The sequence below is a fragment of the Pongo pygmaeus genome, chromosome 1 (assembly GCF_028885625.2).
Source record: "Pongo pygmaeus isolate AG05252 chromosome 1, NHGRI_mPonPyg2-v2.0_pri, whole genome shotgun sequence".
In the NCBI taxonomy this organism is placed as follows: Eukaryota; Metazoa; Chordata; class Mammalia; order Primates; family Hominidae; genus Pongo; species Pongo pygmaeus.
Window position 1 is genome coordinate 109,119,544 of NC_072373.2, and position 21,672 is coordinate 109,141,215.

The window sequence follows — 21,672 nt, forward strand, 5'->3', positions numbered from 1 at the left end:
AATGGGTCCCCTCTTACCTGGAGTCGTTTTCCTGGAGGGAAAGACGTTCCTCCCTGAAATGCAAGACCTCTTGCTGCTTCTCCCTCAAGTCTTCCAAAAGCTGCTGCCTTTCCACCTTCTGGTGCTCCAGCTCCTCTTCCAGCTCTTGAAAGTGGGATCGAGAGGACAGCAGAGCCTCCCTCAGGCTTTCTGTTTCCTGGGAGTGCTCTGGTGAGAGGAACACAGGATTGATTTATTATCATGGGGCCAAAGCTCAGCAGGAAGATGACCCCAAGCACATCCGCCCTGACAAACAGAGCTAAGGAGCAGGGAAGGAAGGCCCTATGTTGGGTGGGAAGAGCATGCTGGCTCAACATCCCCCGCAGCCTGAAGAATGGTACATCTCTGTCTTTGCAAAACCCTTCATTCCACTTATTTAATCTGTCCTACCTTGCTCTTAGAGAAATTCTGGTTTCTAATGCTCACAATTTTCCAAGTGCTCACATACCATCTGTTCAATAATCTATCCTGATCGCTCTTATTTAACACGATGGCAGAATAGAAAACCAAATCCAAAAGCCGCAAATTTAAGCAAACACAAATTTCTATAATACCTATGTAGATAGAATAATCCATAGCATAGTGGGCAAAATGATGATACATACCTCCAAAGCAACAGCTTTATCATGTATTCGCTGGCAAAGTTTCTCAAGCAACATTTCATTTGCTTCAAGGGGTTTGTCTGAGTTATCTCCATACTGTAGGAGCTCCCGAAATTCCTGAGACCAAAAAATAGTTTCTTTTATTCTTTTATCCAACATTAACTAAATTGCCAAGTAATTTGTTAGCTATTCAGGATAAAAAAACAAGATGTGATCACTCTCCTCAAAAGTAACAAGTTTAGCAGAGATAACAGACATAAATTGTAAAGTATTCTGCAACATACAACAGACACAACACATAGAATTAACTGTTGTGCAACATACGCTAGCTACCAGGGGAACACAGGATGCACTGCCTAACTCTGCCTGAAGGTGTCAGTAAAGACCTCACAGAGGAGGTAGCATTTGCAGTGAGTCTTAATTAAATGACTAGGATTTCCTAAGCGAAGAAGGGAGAGGAGGATATGTTAGAGAAAAAAAAAAAAAAAAATGCACGCTATGCATACAATGAAAAAATTGTACATTCAGTGAAATGTAGTGGATTCAATGTGACTGAAGCTTAGAGTAGGTGGCAGAACAGATCAGTCTCTTCTTAATGCTCCATCTTCCCCTCAAACTTTCATTCTATCATCAAAATTACTCTGTGGAAGTTTCTGTACGGTTTGTCTTCATCTATTAAACTGAGAGCAGTAGCCAAATATTTTGTCTTCCCAACACCCAGAAAAGTGTTTGACTCACAGAGGTGCTTAATAACTATTTTCTGAATATTAAGTCTTTATAAAAGACTTCATAAAAGACTGCTTAAGTCAGGGCTATATGTACTGTTTCTTACACTTGTTAGTAAGCATCTTAATTCACAAATTATATTTTCTATTTATTTTAAATCCTCCTGATTCCCACCTCTCAATGTTTTCCATATAGCAGGGACTCAGCACAGGTAGATTAATATCTTAAAATTACATTAACAAATTTCAGAGTTTTATGAGCCCAGTTTTCATTGAAATCATGTAAACTCACCTGAAGCAACTGCTCATTGTGACTCAGACTATGGTTTAGGTGCTGGACGTTTTGTTCCTGGGTTCGAATCTCATTGTATTTTTCAGCCTCCTGGGCACGAAGCTGTTGGCTCTCATTCTGCAATTCTTCTTGTAGCTGCTGCAAGGCTTTTTGCAATTCCTGAATTAAACATATTACCTTTTTAAAGAGATCAAAATTGTCACGTGGTTATCAGAAATTACAACCAGACTTGTAAAGCACTTAAAAGCCATCACTCCCACTCTCACCAGAAAAAACCTGAACAAATGGAACATGAATAACTCTACTTATATGCAACAGAAAATGGAGGTCCTAAGACATGCCAATGCTATGAAACCTGGAGCCACGGGCAAATACAGAGAATCACAACTTACCTGGATCAGAAACCACCGCTGGAGCCAGCATTGGGTAGACATACTTCAAAGGGAACTGCCTAATTGCTGGAGCTGACAGCAGCCTAGCCTAAGAGGTAAAATCTCCTGGGTGCCTAACTAGTGGGAGCCTCCCATACCTTCATGAGTTTTGTCTCCAGAAGACTTAGGGTGAGAATTGGAGAAAACTCCTTACATGCTTCTGGAGGGGAAGGAGAGGTAACTGTTGAAAAATATGCCTGGTGCATTCTGTTCTACTTAACAAACACGTGCCCTCAGAAGAAAATTATGTTTCCAGAGTCTAACCAATGTAGGAAAGGGAAATACACAACTCCAGTGACCTCTAGCCATCCTGTCTCACCTAAGAGGGAAAAAAATTTGAGAAGCACTTTTGAAGGTCACAGCCCAGGGGCACAGGCCCACCACAAGAATGAGACCTAATCACAGGATTATGGAACACTTCCCTCCCCTACTCCTTACCACTGTATCAATAGGTCATATACATACACACACAGTATATATAAATACACACACACTATACACACACACGTATAGTAAGAGACAGAGATTTATTACATTTGATCTTCCATATCTGTGGGTTCTGCATCCATGGATTCAACCAGGCCTGACTCCAAAATATTTTTTGAAAACTTATGATTGTGTCTGCACTGTACATATATGGACTTTTTTCTTTGTCATTATTCCCTAAACAATACCACGTAACAACTATTTACATAGCATATGGGAGGATGTGAGTAGGTTAGCTGCAAGTTCTACATCATTTTATATAAGGAACTAGAGCATCTGTGGATTTTGCTATCTGCAGGGGGTCCTGGCACCAATCACCCAGTGATATTCAGAAATGACTGCACAGGAAATTGGTTCATGTGATTAGGAGGCTGGGAAGTTTGAAATCTGCAGTGTGGCCTGCCAGGTTGGAGGCTCAGGAGAACTGGTGGTACAGATGAATTCCAAAGGTCATCTATTAGGGAATTTGCTCTTATTCCCTCTTGCTTGAAGAGGCTGGTCTTTTTGTTCTAGTCGGGCCTCCTACTGATGGAATGAGGTTCACCCATGTCAGGAAAAGCAATCTGCTTTTCCCAGATTCACTAATTTAAGTTTTAGTCTCATCCAAAAACACTCTCCATGTTGACACATAAAACTAACTCTCACAGGAAGAAAAGAAGTATTTTTCCAAAAGTCATAAGCGATTCCAAACCATAGCCAAGAAGTTCAGAGAACACCCAGCAGGGTAAATACTAAAAACTCTACACCTAGGCATGCAAACCCTAGTAAAGATTCTCTAGAGAAACAGAACCAACAGAAGAGTGATAGAAATAAAGATGGAGAGAGAGAGAGAGAGATTGAGATTGATTTTAAGGAATTGGCTCATATAATTGTGGATGCTTGGTGAGACCAAATCTGATGACGTAGGCGAGCAGGCTGGAGACTCAGGAGAGACAGTTGCAGTTCAAGTCTAAAGGGAATCTGCTGGCAGAATTCCTCCTCCTTGTTAGGGGGAGGTCAGGTTTTATACTATTAAGGCCTTCACCTGACTAGATGAGGCCAACTCACACTATGGAGGGTCATCTGCTTTACTCAAAGTCTGCTGATTTCAATGTCTCATTTCATCAAAAAACACCTTCACAGAAACACCAGAATAATATTTGACCAAATATCTAGTCACCATGGCCCAGCCAAATTTACATATACAATTGAGCATCACAACGTATAATATTGAAAATGTAGAAAATCAAAGACCAAAGAACATCTTGAGAGAAGCTAGAGAAAGAAAACACCTTACCTTAGAAGAACAAGGATGAGTATTACATTAGACTTCTCTTCATAAACCATGCAAGCAAGAACAGCATGCAGCTGACATATTTAGTGTTGGAGGAAAAATAACCCTGTCAACCTAGAATTCTGTAGAATTACCTTCAAACACGAAGGATAAATAAAGACTTTCTCTGACAAACAAAAATTGAGGGAATTTGTTACCAGTGATTTTGTCTTCCTTGGAAGGTTAAAAGAAGTTCTTCAGAAAGAATAAAAACTACAAAGGTCAGAGACATATCTACACCAAGGAAAGAAGTTAGAGAAGAAATAAATGAAGATAAAATAAAATATTTTATTACTTTATTCTTAATTCATATAACCGTCTGTCAAAATAAGAAAAATAGCAATAATAGATAGAATGATTCTAGGTTATGGATACATCAAATGAATGATAGCAATGTTTTAAAGGGTGGTAGGAAAGGAATAAGGAATTTTGTTTTTAAGGCAGCTGCATGACCCATGAAGCATCACAGCATTACTTATAAGTTGACTTAGATTAGTTGTAAGTATATATGGCAAGCAATAAGGTGAAAACAAAAACACTGTTTTTTTTTAAAAGGAATGGAATTTGTATTGTAAGGAGAATAAAAAAATGGGATCATATAACATGTTCAATTATAGCCAGAGAAGGTAGATAAAGAGTAAAAGACACAAAAGAAAACAATGAAGAAAGTCAAAGAACACAAACAGTTACACGTATGGTACATATTAATCCAATGATATCAATAGTCACTTTAAATGTGAATGGTCCGAATACACCAATTAAAAGACAGAGACTGGCAGAATGGAAATTGAGTCCCAACTATATGTTGTCTACAACAAACCTACTTTAAATAAGAAGACACAGAGATATTTGAAGCAAAGAGATGGAGAAAGATATACCATACTCATCGTACTCAAAAGAAAACTGGAGAAGCACTGTGGCTCATGCCTGTAATCCCTGCCCTTTGGGAGGCCGAGGCAGGTGGATCACTTGAGGTCAGGAGTTCAAGACCAGCCTGGCCAATATGGTGAAACCCTGTCTCTACTAAAGATACAAAATTAGCTGGTCGTGGGGGTGCATGCCTTTAATCCAAGCTAGTTGGTAGGCTGAGGCAGGAGAATAGCTTGAACCTGGGAGATGGATGTTGCAGTGAGCTGAGGTTGTGCCATTGCACTCCAGCCTGGGCAACAAGAGGGAAACTGAGTCTCAAAAAAGAAAACTAGATTAGCTATATTAATTTGAGACAGAGCCAACTTCAGAGGGAGGAAAATCATGGGGATAAAGAGTCATTACGTAATGATAAAGAGGTCACTTCTCCAAGAAGACATGACAGTCCTTAATTGATATGCACCTAACAACAGAGCATCTAAATATGAGAGGCAAAAGCTGATAGAACTTCGAGGACAAATAGACAGATTCACTATTACAGTGGGAGACTTCAGCATCAGTAATTGACAGATCCAGCAGGCAGGAAATCAATAAAGATATAGTGGAACTGGACACCACCATCATTCACCTGGATCCAACCAACTTTTTAGATTATGTCCTCCAACAAGAGCAGAATACATATCCTTTTTAGGGTCACATGGAATGTTCACCAAGATCCACCATATTCTGGCCCCAAAAAACACACTTCAACACATTTAATGGAATAGAAATCATACCAAGTATGTCCTGCATTCAAAGTATGAAACTGAAGTAGAAATCAATAACAGACAGATAGCTGGAAAACCCCAAAATTGGAGATCAGACAACACACTTCTAATAACACATGGGCCAAGAAAAAGTCTCAGGACAAATTACATATTTTGAGCTAAATGCAAGTGAGTGTGTAACTTATAAAAAAAATTTCTGGGTGCAGGAAAATTGGTGCTTAGAAAGAAATTCGTAGTATTCAATGCATATGCTAGCAAAGAAAAAAGATCTACAATTAATAATTCAAACTTACAATTTAGGAAACTCAAAAAACAAGAGCAAATGAAATCCAAAGTGAGTGAAAAACAAGAAACTAAAAATTAGAGGAGAAATCATGGAAATTGAAAACCAGAAATCAAGAGAGAAAAATCAACAAAACCAAAAGCTAGGTCTTTAAAATAATCAATAAAATTGATAAACATGTAGCTGGTGAACCAAGAAACAATGAGAGAAGTTACAAATTAATAATTAAAAAAAAGAAGGTCCTCACTACTGGTCTCATGGATATTAAAAGGATAACAGATGAAGATTATCAACAATTCTGTGCTCACAAATTTGATAACTTTGATGAATTGGACCAAGTCCTTGAAAGACACAATCTACCAAAACTCACACAAGGAGAAATATATAACCTAAACAGATCTCTATTACTGAAATTGAAGCAAAGCTTAACAACTTTCCAGAACAAAACGCCAGGTCTAGATGGTTTCACTACCAAACATTTAAGGAAGAAATGATACCAATTATCTCTAGAAAATGGAAGCCGAGGGAACACGTCTTATCTCTGGTCTAGGAGGCACTTTAGTAGCAAAACTAGACAAATAGTTTTGAACCAGGTTGTTGAACTAGTCTGGACTGCTTGGCAGCTCCTGAAACTCAACCCTGGAAGAACTGTAGAAGCAAAAAGGAAACATGGCTTATGGGACCTGTGAAAAATGGTAAACCTCCCTTAGAGACCAAGGCGGTTTTTATCTGGTGTGTGTGGAAGGTTGACGTTCACAGGTAGGAGAGAGAGAACCACATAGAGAAAAGTATTTTCGGTTCTGCTCTTGTTTCTGATTCCACAGCTATGGGCCAACTGCGGCTCTTACCCCTTCACGAAAGAGATTTGTCAGCGGCTCTTAATCTGCCAATGGGGCAGCTGCGATGTGACATCCTGGATCCATATAAGTTTCACTGAGGAAAAGGGTAGATGAAAACAGGGGAGGACAAACCAGATGATCCCGCGGCATTCTTTTTTCAGGTTTCCTTCCCAAACCTCCAGAGCTATGGTTGTCATGGCCTCCCCACCACGCTGCTTAAAGAGAAGCAATAAAAAGAATCCCTTGGACAGATGATTTGCCTGGTGGAGTGTAAAACAAACGGGGGTGATAGAAATGAGTTTTGGGGACGTGCTGCTCTCCACTCGGGGCCCATCCTTCATTTTGCTGAGACCACCAAAGACTGGGACTTCCTCGACAGGAAAGTTCGAGGCCCCTCTCTGCAGCTCCCCTCATCTGTAAGCGGGTTCCTCCCCACACTCCTCCCTTTTCCCTGGGCCCCCTTGCCCCAAGCGTATCTGCCCGACTCCACAGCTTCTCTCCTTTCGGGAATGTCATTTATTTCTTAAGCTGCACTCCATCGCCAGACGTGGTCAAATGGTCTGTCCAAGGTCCAGGCAGTGAAATCAATGTCCAGGTGACTATATTTCAGGGATCCGAAGAGACAATAAAAGTCCCGCCGATTTTAGGGCCAAATATGCAAAAGTGCAGAGACTAACCAGACACACTGGCTGCTTCCAAGACAGTCTCTGCAAAGTACCTGCTTAGAGAAATTCCACTCTGGGAGGAACCCGAAAGCTATACAGTAGTTCCCTTTTTCTTCTCTTTATTATCGCGGCTGTGACCCACCTGAGGAACAGTTATGGTAAGTAAATGTAAAAACCAGAGGGCACAAAACTGGGGCTTGCATTAGCCAGGAATAGAACCCGGGTCTCCCGTGTGGGAGGAGAGAATCCTGCCACTGAACCACCAATGCGTACTGGCGTAGCAACCTTTCGCTGGAAAGAGGTAAGATATAGACATGGGAAAAAGACTCAAGATTCTCCAAGACTCCAAGATTCTCTTTGGAAGATATAACTAACAAAAAAGACATCCAGAGCAAAGGCTTACAGTGGAGATTTGCATCAGGCAACACCACAAAATTACGGCTTCGTATTAAAAGAGCTGACTTGAAAAAGCCTTATTTTGAAGTAGGCTCTGTACAACTGGATAACAAACCTCTGTAGGAAAACATCAGAAATTCACCCAGTTTCCTGTCTCTGGTGCTATATCCAACGTGAGGCTGTGGAAAGTTCTTACCTCACTTCTTGATATCTTCTCTTTGCCTTCCCGCCGCTTGGGGCCTTCCAAACCCTTTCCTCCCAACCTTGACAAAAACATCGGTACTTTCCCCAAAAAGGCCTTCAGAACCCAGGGACCCCGTTTGGAAAGCTGGACTCTTGGCACTATACCTGGGATACTCCCGGAGACCGGGTGATAATTGAACTTCTTTCCTCATGTACCTATTTCGAATTCCTGGAAAACTCCAGGGATCAGATCTTGCTTTTAACTTCTTATGCCTTACAGAGACCAAAACAAGAGCAAAGAAATGGACATTTCACTCCAAGATTTTATCCCTTTACCATGCCCTGGTCAGCCACCCAAGGAGGCCAGTTCAGGGAAAAACAGTTCCATTCGATTCCATTCGACTCTAGTTAGATGCTAGGATATTACTCCTTTAGCTAATATGAAGCATTGTTTTGCTGTTTGCCTTTGTCTGATATCCATGTTTTCACTCACATTCTTGTTTCCAATAAGCCTGGTACAGATTTGCAGCACTCTTTTTGTTATTGTTGTTGTTTGTTTTCTTTTCTTTTTAAATGTTTTATTTCCAATTTTACTTTAAATTTAGGGGTACATGTGCAGGATGTGCAGGTTTGTTCCATAGGTAAACGTGTGCCTTGGTGGTTTGCTGCACCGATCATCCCATCACCCAGGTACTAAGCCCACCATCCATTAGCTCCTCTTTCTGATGCTCTCCCTTTTCCCAGTCCCACCTTCTGGCAGGCTCCAGTATGTGTTGTCCCCACCCCCATCCTATCTGTCTGCATGTTATCATCATTCAGCTCCCACTTGTAAGTGAGAATATGTGGTATTTGGTTTTCTGATCCTGCATTAGTTTGCTAAGGATAATAAGCACTGCTTTTAATATTTAACCCTTTTCTGTCCATTAAACTATTAGAGCCAGCATTTCCTTTTCTATCCAATCTGAGAGATTTAGATTCATTGTAATTAGCAGTAATTAGTGTTATGTTGGAGATGACAGGCATAGTCTCATTCCCAGCATCTCATTGTATGATTTCTCTGTTTTTGCTTTGTTTTTTAAAGTCTCCTCCTGCCTTTCTTAACTAGACTGGTCTGTCTGGGTAAACTTTCTGTTTTCAGAATTCCATGTCCTTAGCACAGGGCACATTATGGTGGCCACCCTGAGCAAGGCCCTTACTGTCTCTCCTTTTCTCTGTTTATCTCATTCCCATTCCCTTGTCCACTTCCAGAAACTTGTTCTGAGATGTTTAGTATATGCTCTTTTATCCCACATTTTCTCTGTGTATTTCAATAAGGGGACATCTTTGAAAAACATACATTGTTCTTGAACAATGTGTTAAAACAACCATAAAATGTGAGTTGGTTCCCCAAACCCATTCCAGCCTCTTTACTCCATTCTGTGTACTAACTTCTCAATTTTTCCATTCCAACAGTAAAGTTTATGTAAAAACGGGTGAGGTGAAAGAGTCAAGCCCAATTTAAAATGAACAAAACACTTGAACAGTGTTTGTTCACAAAAGAGGATTTCTTCATGTCCAAATGTCAAAAGAAAGAATTATCAGCATAATTACTCATTCAGAAAACACAAATTTAAAATGCCATGATACACCATTACACACCCATCAGAATGGGCAACATTTAAGAGACAGGGAAAACCACTAGCTTATAAGAGTGCAGAGCAAATATATCCCTTGTTGCTGGCAAGAGAATATGATAGCGCAACCATTCTAAAAGAGTGTCTGATAGTTTCTAATAAAGTTAAAAATATGCCTGCTCCATGACCCGGCAATTCCATTACTAGGTTTATACTCAAGAGAAATGAAGGCACAGGTCCATAAAAAGGCCCATAAACACCTTATTCACAATAGCCAAAAGTAGAAATATTCCAATCGTCCATCAATGGTATTGTATTCATCAATAACATCAAAAAGCTGAGATAGATGCCATAAAATGAATGTATCTCAAAACCATTGTTGCATTAAAAAAAGAAACAGAATCAGTATATTCCTTTACGTGAATTTCAAGAAGAAGCAAAAGTAATCCATGGAGACAGAAATCAGAATGGTGATTGCCTACATCGGGGGATGGGGTGAGGACTGACTGGAAAGCGGCTCTAGTGACTTTTTGGGCTGGTGAAAATGTCCCGTAACTTGATCTAGGTGATGGTTTCTTACGTCAAAATGCACTGGGCTGTGCACTTCAGATTGGAACACTTTGGTCTGTGTGGATTATACTTCAGTCATTTACTGATATCAAAAATACATAAACAAATAAATAAATAAAAACAAATAACAATTGGGTGTTGGGGAATGACATTAAGTTTAGATTTTATTGTATTCTTTAGGCTTTATTTAAAATTCCCAGTGGGAGTGCAAACTCTCCTCATGTCCTCTGGCTTGTTTCTGATTCGGCCTTAAAAGGCCCCACGGATGTTTGAAATATCTGAACCGGAGAAACGGTTATGGCCACATCGTGGTAATAGTGGAGGATTCCAATAAGGCTGACTGAGAGGGAGCACCTCACCTTTTGGGTGCTGCACTTGCTCAGAGAGGGGGCAAAAGCCCAGCCTTTCAAGATGACCGGACCCCAGCGTGCAGGGTAGGGGTTCCTTCTACTCTCACCACTGCACAGAGCTCCGAAGCCACCGGTAAGTTCTAACCTCTCTAGTCGCAGGTAAAGAGCGCAGCCTGGCAGAGGTTGGAGTCTAAAGGAAAGGAGGAGTGCCACGCACCAGGAGGGACACTGCCATGACTCGGATTCCACCCTTGGCCGCGATGCAGAGTCCTAACCAATATACCATCACAGGAAGCCGCCTGCTTTCTTCTTTAAACTTAATATAGGGCTGCTTCGGCCTAAGGGTCCCCATGATTTTCCTTCTTTCATGGTGTCTCTCCATTTTTCCTCGCTTTCTCCCCACTCTGCTACAGTAGAAAAGATGATTTTTATCTCTCAAGGATCCGGTCCTTACCGCTGAACAAAGCTACTGGGAAGTTTCCTCGCCAGGGTCCCCGCCTCTACCGATTTCCTTGCTCTCCTCCTTGCAGTTCCTCCTTGGACCCACCCAGTGCCCCGCTCCCGCCCTAGTGCCCCAGGCACCCACCCAAAAACAGCGCAGCTGAGCCCCCGCAGCTCCTTCGCGCAGTTTTACTGGAGGCCTCAGCCGGTTGTCCGTCCCACGGGATGCCAGGAAATCAATCAGAATAAACGCTTTTTAAAAAGAACTCACCGCCGGGCGCAGTGGCTCACGCCTGCAATCCCAGCACTTTGGGAGGCCGAGGCGGGCGTATCACGAGGTCAGGAGATCGAGACCATCTTGGCCAACACGGTGAAACCCCGTATCTACTAAAAAAAAAAAATATATATATATGTGTGTATATATATACACATATATACATATATACATATATACATATATACACATATATACATATATACATATATACACATATATACACATATATACACACATATATACACATATGTACACATACACACACACACACACATATATATATATACACACACACACACACAAAATTAGCCCGGCGTTGTGGCGGACGCCTGTAGTCCCAGCTACTCGGGAGGCTGAGGCAGGAGAATGGCGTGAACCCAGGAGGCGGAGCTTGCAGTGAGCCGAGATCGCGCCACTGCACTCCAGCCTGGGCGACAGAGCGACACTCTGTCTCAAAAAAAAAAAAAAAAAAAAAAGAACTTACTTTCCCTTCGCGACCAGCCTGGGCAACACGGTGAAATCCCGTCTCTACAAAAAATACAAAAATTAGCTCATCGTGTGGCGCACGCCTGTAGTCCCAGCTCCTTGGGGCGCTGAGGGAAGAAAATCGCTCGGCCCCAGGAGATCGAGGCTGCAGTGAGCCGTGTTTGCATCACTGCACTCCAGCCTGGGCTACCAAGTGAGACCCTGTCTCACAAACAGAAGAAAACAAAACTTGCCCATGGAAAAACAGTTCATGATTTCTATTTTCAGAGCTCTTCAAAAGACTAAAAACTGAATGCGACGATGGATTAATTCAAGTCCTAGTCGTGCGCCCTGGTGAGTGCCATATCCTGTTTCCCGCGAGGGGACCCACGAGCGACCCTCACCATCATCCCTTCCCTGGTGGAGGCCCCGTGCGGGACACAGGATCCGAAGATGGCAGCGGAAGCTCCGCAGCGGCCCCGAAAGCGACTGGGCAGGGTGGGCACAGGCTCCCTCAGTGGGTGAAGGCGGCGCAAAGAACGGGAAGATGCATCCCAGGAGCCCACCGGGCGTTCAACTTCCCTTGGGCCTCGAGGCAGCGGCTCGGGTCGCGGACGGGGGCGTTTCCGGGGGCTTCTGAAGCAGGCGAGGGGCAGGGCGGGCGAAGGCCATTCGGCTGTCCTTCGTGCTCTAGAATGTCCCAACGCGCAGGTGTCCAACACTACAATTCACCGCTCTAATCTCTCCGGTTTTCCAAGGACGTGGAACTTGCACAGTCGTCCTGCCAGGAGGGCCCCTGAAGATTGAGGGGATGGGGAGTTTGCTGAGTGCACCCTTCCTATAGCGCCCAGAAGAAGGCACGGAACGTGTACCTGTGGCGCAATTCGTTACAGCATTCTGCTGTTAATAGAAAGGTTGGTGGTTCCAGCCGCGGCCCTGGGGTTTTATTTAACCTGTTTCTGTTGATGGGACAACCAACTCCTGATTGATCACAAGACACACATGTCCCCACTTCCTATCCACCTTAAGTCTGAGACTTGGCAAGGGTCACCGCGCGTTATTCCTATAAAACTCAGGAATCCCCTAGACCTTAGAAAGGATCTCACTTGTGGTGTGATAAAAATCTTCCTTGCTCCCACGGCTTGGGTCAGTTAGGTGGACATTTTGTGCTTTAAGTTTTTCATGTTTAATAATAGGAGGCCTATTACAGTAGTATCCTATCCCCAGGGTGTGCCTGGGTTTACTGATTGCTCTATCAATAATGTGACCAGTGGAATCAGTCATCCTCATGGTGATCCTCGCCATTGTTTGTGAGAACAGCATTTCTTCTTCAGTTTGTGCATGATTTATTTAACCCTTTTCAAAATGTTTTTGAAGTGAGGTGGGTTTCATGGTTTTCGGATTACAAATGATGCTGCAATCACCATCATTCTTGTACACATATCTTCAGTCACTTGTGCAGATATTTCTATAGTGTGGACAACAGGATGTGCTAATTTTACATTATAGAATTTATTTAATGTTTCTAATTTGAGTACATTCTGCAAATTTATCTTTCGTGGGAGTGGTACCAAGTCGTTTCCAATTTGTTTCTCAGTTCTGTCAATGTCCCCTTGGTCATTTACTTGCCGGCACAACAAACTTTCTACACATGGATGTGTGGTATTCCAGCCTCGGTCACCCAGGATGGCATGCAGTAGTGCAAACGTGGCTCACTGCAGCCTCGATCTCCTGGGGCCGAGCGATTTTCTTGCCTCAGCGCCCCAAGGAGCTGGGACTACAGGCGTGTGCCACACGATGGGCTAATTTTTGTATTTTTTGTAGAGACGGGATTTCACCGTGTTGCCCAGGCTGGTTGCGAGGGGACAGGCACCCTCCTGGCTTAACTGAGGGGTTGTACGACAGAAGGACGTGGTGGACATCGCACACAGAAACCCTGTGACATAGGATGAACTGCTAAACTTCTAAGATATGTTAAAGTCCTCCAACATCCGTGATTGTTTTCTGTGATGACCAAGTCACACTGGTCCAGAGAAGATGGGCCACTTTCCAAGAGAAGTGACCTCTTGGAAAGCTTTCTGTCAAGTCCCTTATACAAAGGGAGCAAAATCACAAAGGTCCCAGGCAATTTTTTTCTTCTCCCCTTTCCTCTTTTCTTCATAAATCTTGGTTTTGCTTTTATTCGCTGAAACCAATCTAATGCCCTTTCTCCCTCCTATACAGTGGTAAATTAGCATGCAGATAGCTGTCCCTGTATTATTATTTGACAGATTTTTTTCAGGGGCTATGTCCATAACAATTAGCACATCTGAGAAACATCACTGGAGCCAGCAGAACCCTCCATCCAACAGGCGTCTTGTGTAGACCTGAACCCTCAGAGCTATTAGCTCCTGTTCCCTTGCTTCTTCTAATGAATATCATGAATAGAAATTGAGCTCTTTGGCTTCTAATCACTAAGTATGGCTATAGTACAGGTCTCTCTCTCCCTCTATGTCTTCTCTCTCTCTCTCTCTCTGTTTCTTTCTCATTTTTGCATTATTATTTTCTGTCATCAGTGGCACCAATGTGGGTTTCTGGTTTTGATGTTATGGAGTGAACTTCTGGGGACAATCTCTGTTAGGTGGTGGTTGACAAAGATCCATTCCCTGATTGGCAGTACATGACAGCTTATCTAGTCTGTGAGTCTTTCTTGATCGTCCTTTATCCTAAAGTTCTGGTCTTTCCTGACATTTGAGACTGCAGCAATGAGAAGGTTTTCATATCTTGTCTTTCTGATGTTTGGTAAAAGTCTTATGGACACATTAGTTGTCAATACCTGCAAGAATGGCATCTCTATAATAAGGATGATCTTAATACACAATATGCCACACCCCATTTCATAGGAACTCTTGGCTCCAGGAAAGTGCTATACCTAAATGGGTCTTAGCACAGGAAAGAAACTAAATTCCTAGCATGTGAGGGACACCTTTCTTTGATTGGCATATTCAAGTTTTTCACAGCTGAAAAGTATCAAATTAATCTCCTTTAAGGATTCTGTAAATTACAGTACAGAAAGGAAAAAAAAGACAATTATAACATCCTAAGTAGGCAACTGAGTCAGCAACATGAGCACTTCTGATAATTATACAAATCAAGACCTCACAATTTCCTGGAATTTTAGCAAGTCCAGCCCTTAGTAAAAATGGATGAAAAGCAATGACCTGTAAAAGTTATCAGAATGGCCGGGCGCGGTGGCTTACGCCTGTAATCCCAGCACTTTGGGAGGTTAAGGCGGGCGGATCACGAGGTCAGGAGATCGAGACCATCCTGGTTAACATGGTGAAACCCCGTCTCTACTAAAAATACAAAAAATTAGCCAGGCGCGGTGGCGGGCGCCTGTATTCCCAGCTACTCGGGAGGCTGAGGCGGGAGAATGGCGTGAACCCGGTGGGCGGAGCTTGCAGTGAGCCGAGATCGCGCCGCTGCACTCTGGCCTGGGCGAAAGAGAGAGACTCCGTCTCAAAAAAAAAAAAAAAAAAAAAAAAAAGTTGTCAGAATGAAAAATGGAGTCACTTATGCCAAATCCTAACAAAATTCAATCAGGAGATCATAAAGGAGGGGTGCTCACACACACATGTCTGTGATAAAAACTATTACAAGAACTCTCTGAAAACCACAACTTTGCACAAAGGCCACCACAACCTTACCCAAGGAATCTCTCTGCAAGGACATCTGCCCAGCAACTGCCTATTCATCCTTGGACTGATGCCACCCTTGTGATTATTCCTTGTGGCCAAGGATAATTGTTTCAAAACAACTATGTAACCTTCCTCATTTTGGCTGTTAAAGGTTCCCCTTGTCAGCCTGCCTGGATGTGCCTTTGGGTCCTCATACGATAGTGCGCATATCCTGGATTGAAATCTTCTGTTTATTCCCAAACATTCACTTCTTTGGAGAACCACTCTCTCGGTTGTTCTTTTAGGTTGGCAACTTCGTTCTCTGGAAAAGAGAATAACCTGCTAGACTCAAAAGTGTATCACAGAATTACTGAGATATTTGGCAGTAAGGGCCCTCCAGGTATCCAAGGGTGCTTAATGATTCATTTTGTTTCCCTCACTGATAAGCATCCTTGATAGATACCACTGCCTCTGTGTCCACTTTAAATGATATTACTTATGACATTTAGATGCTTTAGAATGCCCAGGACTTTAATGGATTTTTTTCATGTATAAATACACAGTATTTTCTCAGGAAACAAAGTAGAATACTTTATCTTCCTCTGGAGGGTATAGACAAATTAAGTATCTGATCAATATAAAGGAGGTACTGCCCCAATTGTCTTATTATTATTATATGATTATTATTAATTTTCAGAGACAGGGTCTCTATTCCTCACCCAGGCTGGAGTGCAGTGGCATGATCTAGCTCTCTGCTGCCTTGAACCCCTGGGCTCAAGTGCTCCTCCTGCCCCAGCCTCCTGAGTAGCTGGGACTGCAGGCACATGCCACCACGACTGCCTAATGTTTTTATTTTTCATAGTTACGGGGTCTCACTGTGTTGCCCAGGCTAGCCCAATTAGCTTAAGAACAGTAATAATCACATGTTTAAATTTACAATAAGAAAACTAAGACTTTTTATGAAAAAACCCCACCTTTTTCTATGTATGCTTTAAATGTGATGTTTCTCTGAGGGAAAAATCCTGCTGCTGTGTTTCCCAAGAGGAAAAACAAGCTGCAGATCAGCCGAGACAGAGATGGGGTTGAGGTGATCTGTGCCTCTGGTGCCTGCCAGGCGCAGAGGGGAACTAATCTTCAGAGACAGAGAACATGACTCAGTCCTTTCATAATTTTTCACACAGAGACCCATCATTCAGTCATAGTATTCTAGGCATATAAAGAAGAAGAGTCAAGAGAAAACAAACTCAAAACAGGAAACAGTAGGTTTCTCACAGATGATGGAGATATCGAGGTTATAAGATAGTAACATTCAAATGATATGATTTAGATGTTCAGAAGAATGGAAGAGATGGTAAAAATTTTCACCAGAAAATAATAACCTATTTTGAAATAAAATGGAAATTATAGAAATAAAATACGGTAATGGTAGAAATAACATAGAGATGTAATAAATACTTACAATTGGAAAGAAAATCTATTAAAGTTAGAAATAAAATGCAATAGTTATTATTTTAAAAAGTCAATAGATTGGTGTAATGGCAGTTTGGATCCATGTGAAGATGGATTAGTGGCCTGAAGATAAGTAAGTGGAGACTTTCCAGACAAGCAGAGAGAGAGCTAGCAGGAAGGAAAACTAAGAAACAAGTGTGTGTATATATATGTGTGTATATATATGTATATATATATATATACATATATATATGAGTTATGTCATAAACACTTAAAATAAATTGTCACTAATGTCCCGGAAGCTGGAGGAGACAGAAAATGGGACAGAAGCAATACTGAAAGCAAATAGTTCTTACCTATGGACAATTAAGAGAACAAACTCAACAAGGCATCAAGCCACATGTGCAAGAAGAGCTATGAACTCCAAGCAGCATAAGGACAAACAAACCACACCTAGGCATGTCATTAGGACACTGCTGAACGCCCAAGGCACATGGGAAAACCAGAGCAGCCCCCAGAGGGGGGAAATTCCTATTGTGTCCAAAGGTCAGGTGCTAAATTCACAGCAGTGAAAAAGTAAGACATCATAGAGTTCTAAAATATTATCATTTTCAACTGACTGCTGGCTCCTAACCCAAGACTACAGATCTTTCAAGTGAAGGTGAAGTGTAGACCTTTCTGGAGAAGCAGCACATGCTAACTAAGGGAAACGCAAAAATGTGAAATATCCCCGGGGAATGTGGAAAGGGAACGAAGGAACGCAGGGCAATATGTAGGCTAAATGCGTGGCTCAGTCAAATATTATGTTTTACTAATCCAACGATCATAATGATGTCCATGTGACTTAAAATATATGGTGCCATAAAATTAATGAGAGTAACTTGAAAATCACAAGGAGGGTAAATGGAATTAAGATGTTCCAGACTTCCAGCATTGTGTAGGAAAAGTAAAAAGGTCTAATTTACTCCAAACTTTATTATACAGATTTTACAGTATGGATAAAAGTAAAAAATATATCTCAGGGTTAAACCAATACTAAAAGAAGTATTCATTTTGAGATTTTGGCAGTTTAAAAATAATTAATATTATTTTTATATTAAAAATGTAAATGTAAAAAGTGTACCGTGAAGCTTAATAAATATATAGACCCTTGTAAGTATCAACCAGACCAAGCTACATAGAACATTTCCATCAACCCAGGAAGTTTTCCATCAAAGTATCTCAAAGAGGGAACCACTGTTGAGTCCTGATGCTTCATATAAATGGAATTACACAGGAGTATCAGACAGGTACATTAAAATAAATTTGTTTTAGATGTTCAAAAGATATTTTTATAGGCATCTTTTGCTAAGCATAGTGTTTGGAGGGTTTTACCCATGTTACTGTGTTTTTTCATACTTTTCCTACTTTTTTTTTTTTGCTTGTTTTTTGTTTGCTCTGCGTGAGGTCATTTTATGACTATATAACAGTAGGTATTAAATTCTTCTGTTGATGAGGACTTGTGTTGTACCCAGTTTTTCCTTAGTATAAAAATAAGGTTGCTATAAGCATTTTTTGTAGAAGCCTTATTGGATGTATGTGTTCATTTTTCATGGGTAATGAATGAAAGTAAATTTGATTCCTTATAGAGTAGGCTTAACTCTGTAAGAAACTGCCAAATATTAGAAAAGGTGTTGTGCTAAATTGCAGTCCAACAAACACTGCACAGCAATATCAAACACACTCTGAATGAGGAAGAAGGAGAGGTGTCAACTTTCAAAATCAGGTTTTCTATGTTTCCTTCCATTTTCTCGCAAGCCTTTAATGACATTTTTGAAGGTGGCTATGGGGACACCAAGTGTCATCACCAGCCTATTCAACTCTTGCCACAGAGCCATGGAGAGATACCCCAGGGAAGCCCAGCCAAGTGTCAGGCTCATAAACACCAGGCAGGAATAGATGCCTACGAAATGAGAAGGGTCAGGTGATCCCTCCCTCTCCTGCCATGTCTGTGCCTCTCTTTGCAGCTGCCTTGTCATTAAAATGATCACTTCACTTGTTTTGTCAAAGATAAAGCCAGACATTAGTTAAAGCGGAGAAAACAGATTTTATTCAGTAACTACTGATAGTAGAGAATGGGGCTGAGCTGTGTTACCATTTGTATAGAGGTGATGGCATTATAGGGCGAGAGGGAGGTGGGGAGAGGGCAGGGGGCAGGACACAAGTGAAACATTGTGAATGTCTGCCTCATCAGGCCAGCTGTGTCTGCTAGCTGACAATATTAGAAGATAGGATTCTAACCTCTCACAGAGACTGGCAGACAGAGGCTCAGTCCTTCCTGAGAACTACAGCTCAAAGGAATGGCTTTCAGATCCTAGGGAAAGACACACTGGAGTCCCTAGGAGATACAAACACATCTCAAAGGGATGGAGGAAGGATTCCCTTCTTAGTAAGTGCTACACTAAAGGGAGATCTTGAAACTACCATCATCAGCAGGTATTGGCTGGAACTAAAGTAAGTTCTTCTGGCAGCCTTGAACTTTCTGGGGTAGGCATTGTCATGGGAGCCTATAGTCATCCTCCAGACAAAGCCATGATAGATCTCTTAGCCCAGAGATTTAAACTGAGTCATTGTGTGCTGAGTTTGGTGTTTCTCACTTTACATCCCCCCATTCCATGGCTTAGATTTTAGTCGACTCTGTCAGATGCACAAGGCCACGGGCCATTCTCAGTGGCTTTCAGGCAGCCCAGGCATATCTGTTGAGACCTGAATGAAAATAAAAAAACAAAAAAACCCCCATGAGATTGACAGTGGGCCCCACAATAGGTATCCATTACCCATATTCAAGGAGATGGACATGAATATTTCTAGGCTTTATCGAAATGGAAAGTGGCTTATGGAGTCAGGATGAAATTCAAACTTACATTAACACTGCATATAGCTTATTGATATATTTTTATATCAAAGCCATGACAAAATGATAATCCACAAGTGCAAAGGTATGTAGGGGTTGGGGAGAGACTCCATAAGGTCAAAATTAACCTCACTTTATTTATTTATTTTTATTTTTATTTTTTTGAAATGGAGTTTCACTCTTGTTGCCCAGGCTGGAGTGCAATGGCGGGATCTTGGCTCACTGCAATCTCCACCTCTCGGGTTCAAGCGATTCTCCTGCCTCAGCCTCCCAAGTAGCTGGGATTACAGGCATGCACCACCATGCCCGACTAATTTTTTGTATTTTTAGTAGAAATGGGGTTTCACCATGTTAGCCAGGCTGGTCTCAAACTCCTGAGCTCAGGTGATCTGCCCACCTCGGCCTCCCAAAGTGCTGGGATTACAGGGGTGAGCCACCATGCCCGGGCAACCTTACTTTCAATGAAACTCTTACATGTTGCTACTGTAAGAGAAAGGAAGACAATGTTAGGCTGGAATACATTAATTGTCATGGGATAAACAGGCAGGACATGATGCTACATTTATTAGTCACTTTTATTGAGAGTATTTGTGAAGATTAATTTTTCTGTCAGTTTGAATGGGCCATGGAGTGCCCAGATATTTGGTTAAACATTATCTCTCACTGTGTCTCTGAGAGTGTTTCTGGATGAGATTGACATTTGAATGGGTAAACTGAGTAAAGCAGATTGCCCTCCCCAGTGTGAATGAGCCTCATTCAACCCACAGAAGGCTTGAATAGAATGAAAGGCTAAGAAAGAAGTCTCTGCTCCACTGTCTTTGAGCTGGGACATCAGTCTTCTGCCTTGGGCCTTGGACTTGGTCAAGAACTATATTCGACTCTCCTGGGTCTAGAGCTTACTCAGTGTAGACCTTGGACTTCTCTGCTTCCATAATCACATTAGCCAATGTGAATCTCTGTGTGTGTGTGTGTGTATGTGTGTGTGTATGTCTGTGTGTGTATCCTGATCGTTTTCTTTCTCTAGAAAATTCAGACTAATGTAGTAATATGTGCCACTTGCCAGTCTTTGTCTCTATGCTTTTAAAAGGTATGAAATAAATAAATAAACAAAACCCTGGAGAGTTCTCAAAGAAGAACAGCAAAGGAAATGAATTCTGATAGGTTTTGCACTGAGGACATTCAGGTGTGAGGAAAACATGAAAACCACTATGCTAGGGAAAGCAAATGCTGTTGAGAATGTCTCACAAACACAACTTACACATCAGTAGGTAGGTTTGACCCTCAGAGTGGACACATTTTACTTTAAGTGCACTTTCGGTGAAACTTAAGATGAATCTAGGACTTTCACGATGAACGTATCTCTCTGTGTGTGTGTAGACATATATATATAGAGAGAGAGTGTGTGTATATATTATATATATTATATAATACACGTATATATTATATATATAATATATACGTGTATATATTACATATATTATATATGTGTATATGTTACATATATGTGTATATATTACATATATAATATATATGTGTATATATTATATATATTCTATATAATATGTGTATATATTCTATATAATATATGTATATATTCTATATAATATGTGTACATATTCTATATAATATGTGTACATATTCTATATAATATGTGTACATATTCTATATAATATGTGTACATATTCTATATAATATGTGTACATATTCTATATAATATGTGTACATATTCTATATAATATGTGTATATATTATATATATTCTATATAATATGTGTATATATTATATATATTCTATATAATATGTGTATATATTCTATAGAATATGTGTACATATTCTATAGAATATGTGTATATATTATATATATTATATATAATATGTGTATATATTATATATATGTGTATATATTATATATATGTGTATATATTATATATAATATGTGTATATATTGTATATAATATGTGTATATATTGTATATAATATGTGTATATATTGTATATAATATATATGTGTATATAATATATATAATATATAAGTGTATATTATATATAATATATAATATGTGTATATATTA

The 21,672-nt window shown here is 40.9% G+C and overlaps 1 protein-coding gene and 1 long non-coding RNA gene across 2 annotated transcripts in view; one reads left to right on the forward strand and one right to left on the reverse strand.

Annotated features, from left to right (window-relative positions):
* The window catches only part of LOC129015142 (neuroblastoma breakpoint family member 11-like), a 2,260,169-nt gene that overhangs the window by 2,170,401 nt on the left and 68,096 nt on the right, over positions 1–21,672 (forward strand).
* LOC134739487 (uncharacterized) lies at positions 80–11,229 on the reverse strand. Its single transcript, XR_010126181.1, has 4 exons — positions 11,133–11,229; positions 1,659–1,817; positions 645–758; positions 80–207 (listed from the first exon to the last, which is right to left on the reverse strand). It is a non-coding gene; the product is annotated as an uncharacterized LOC134739487 (long non-coding RNA).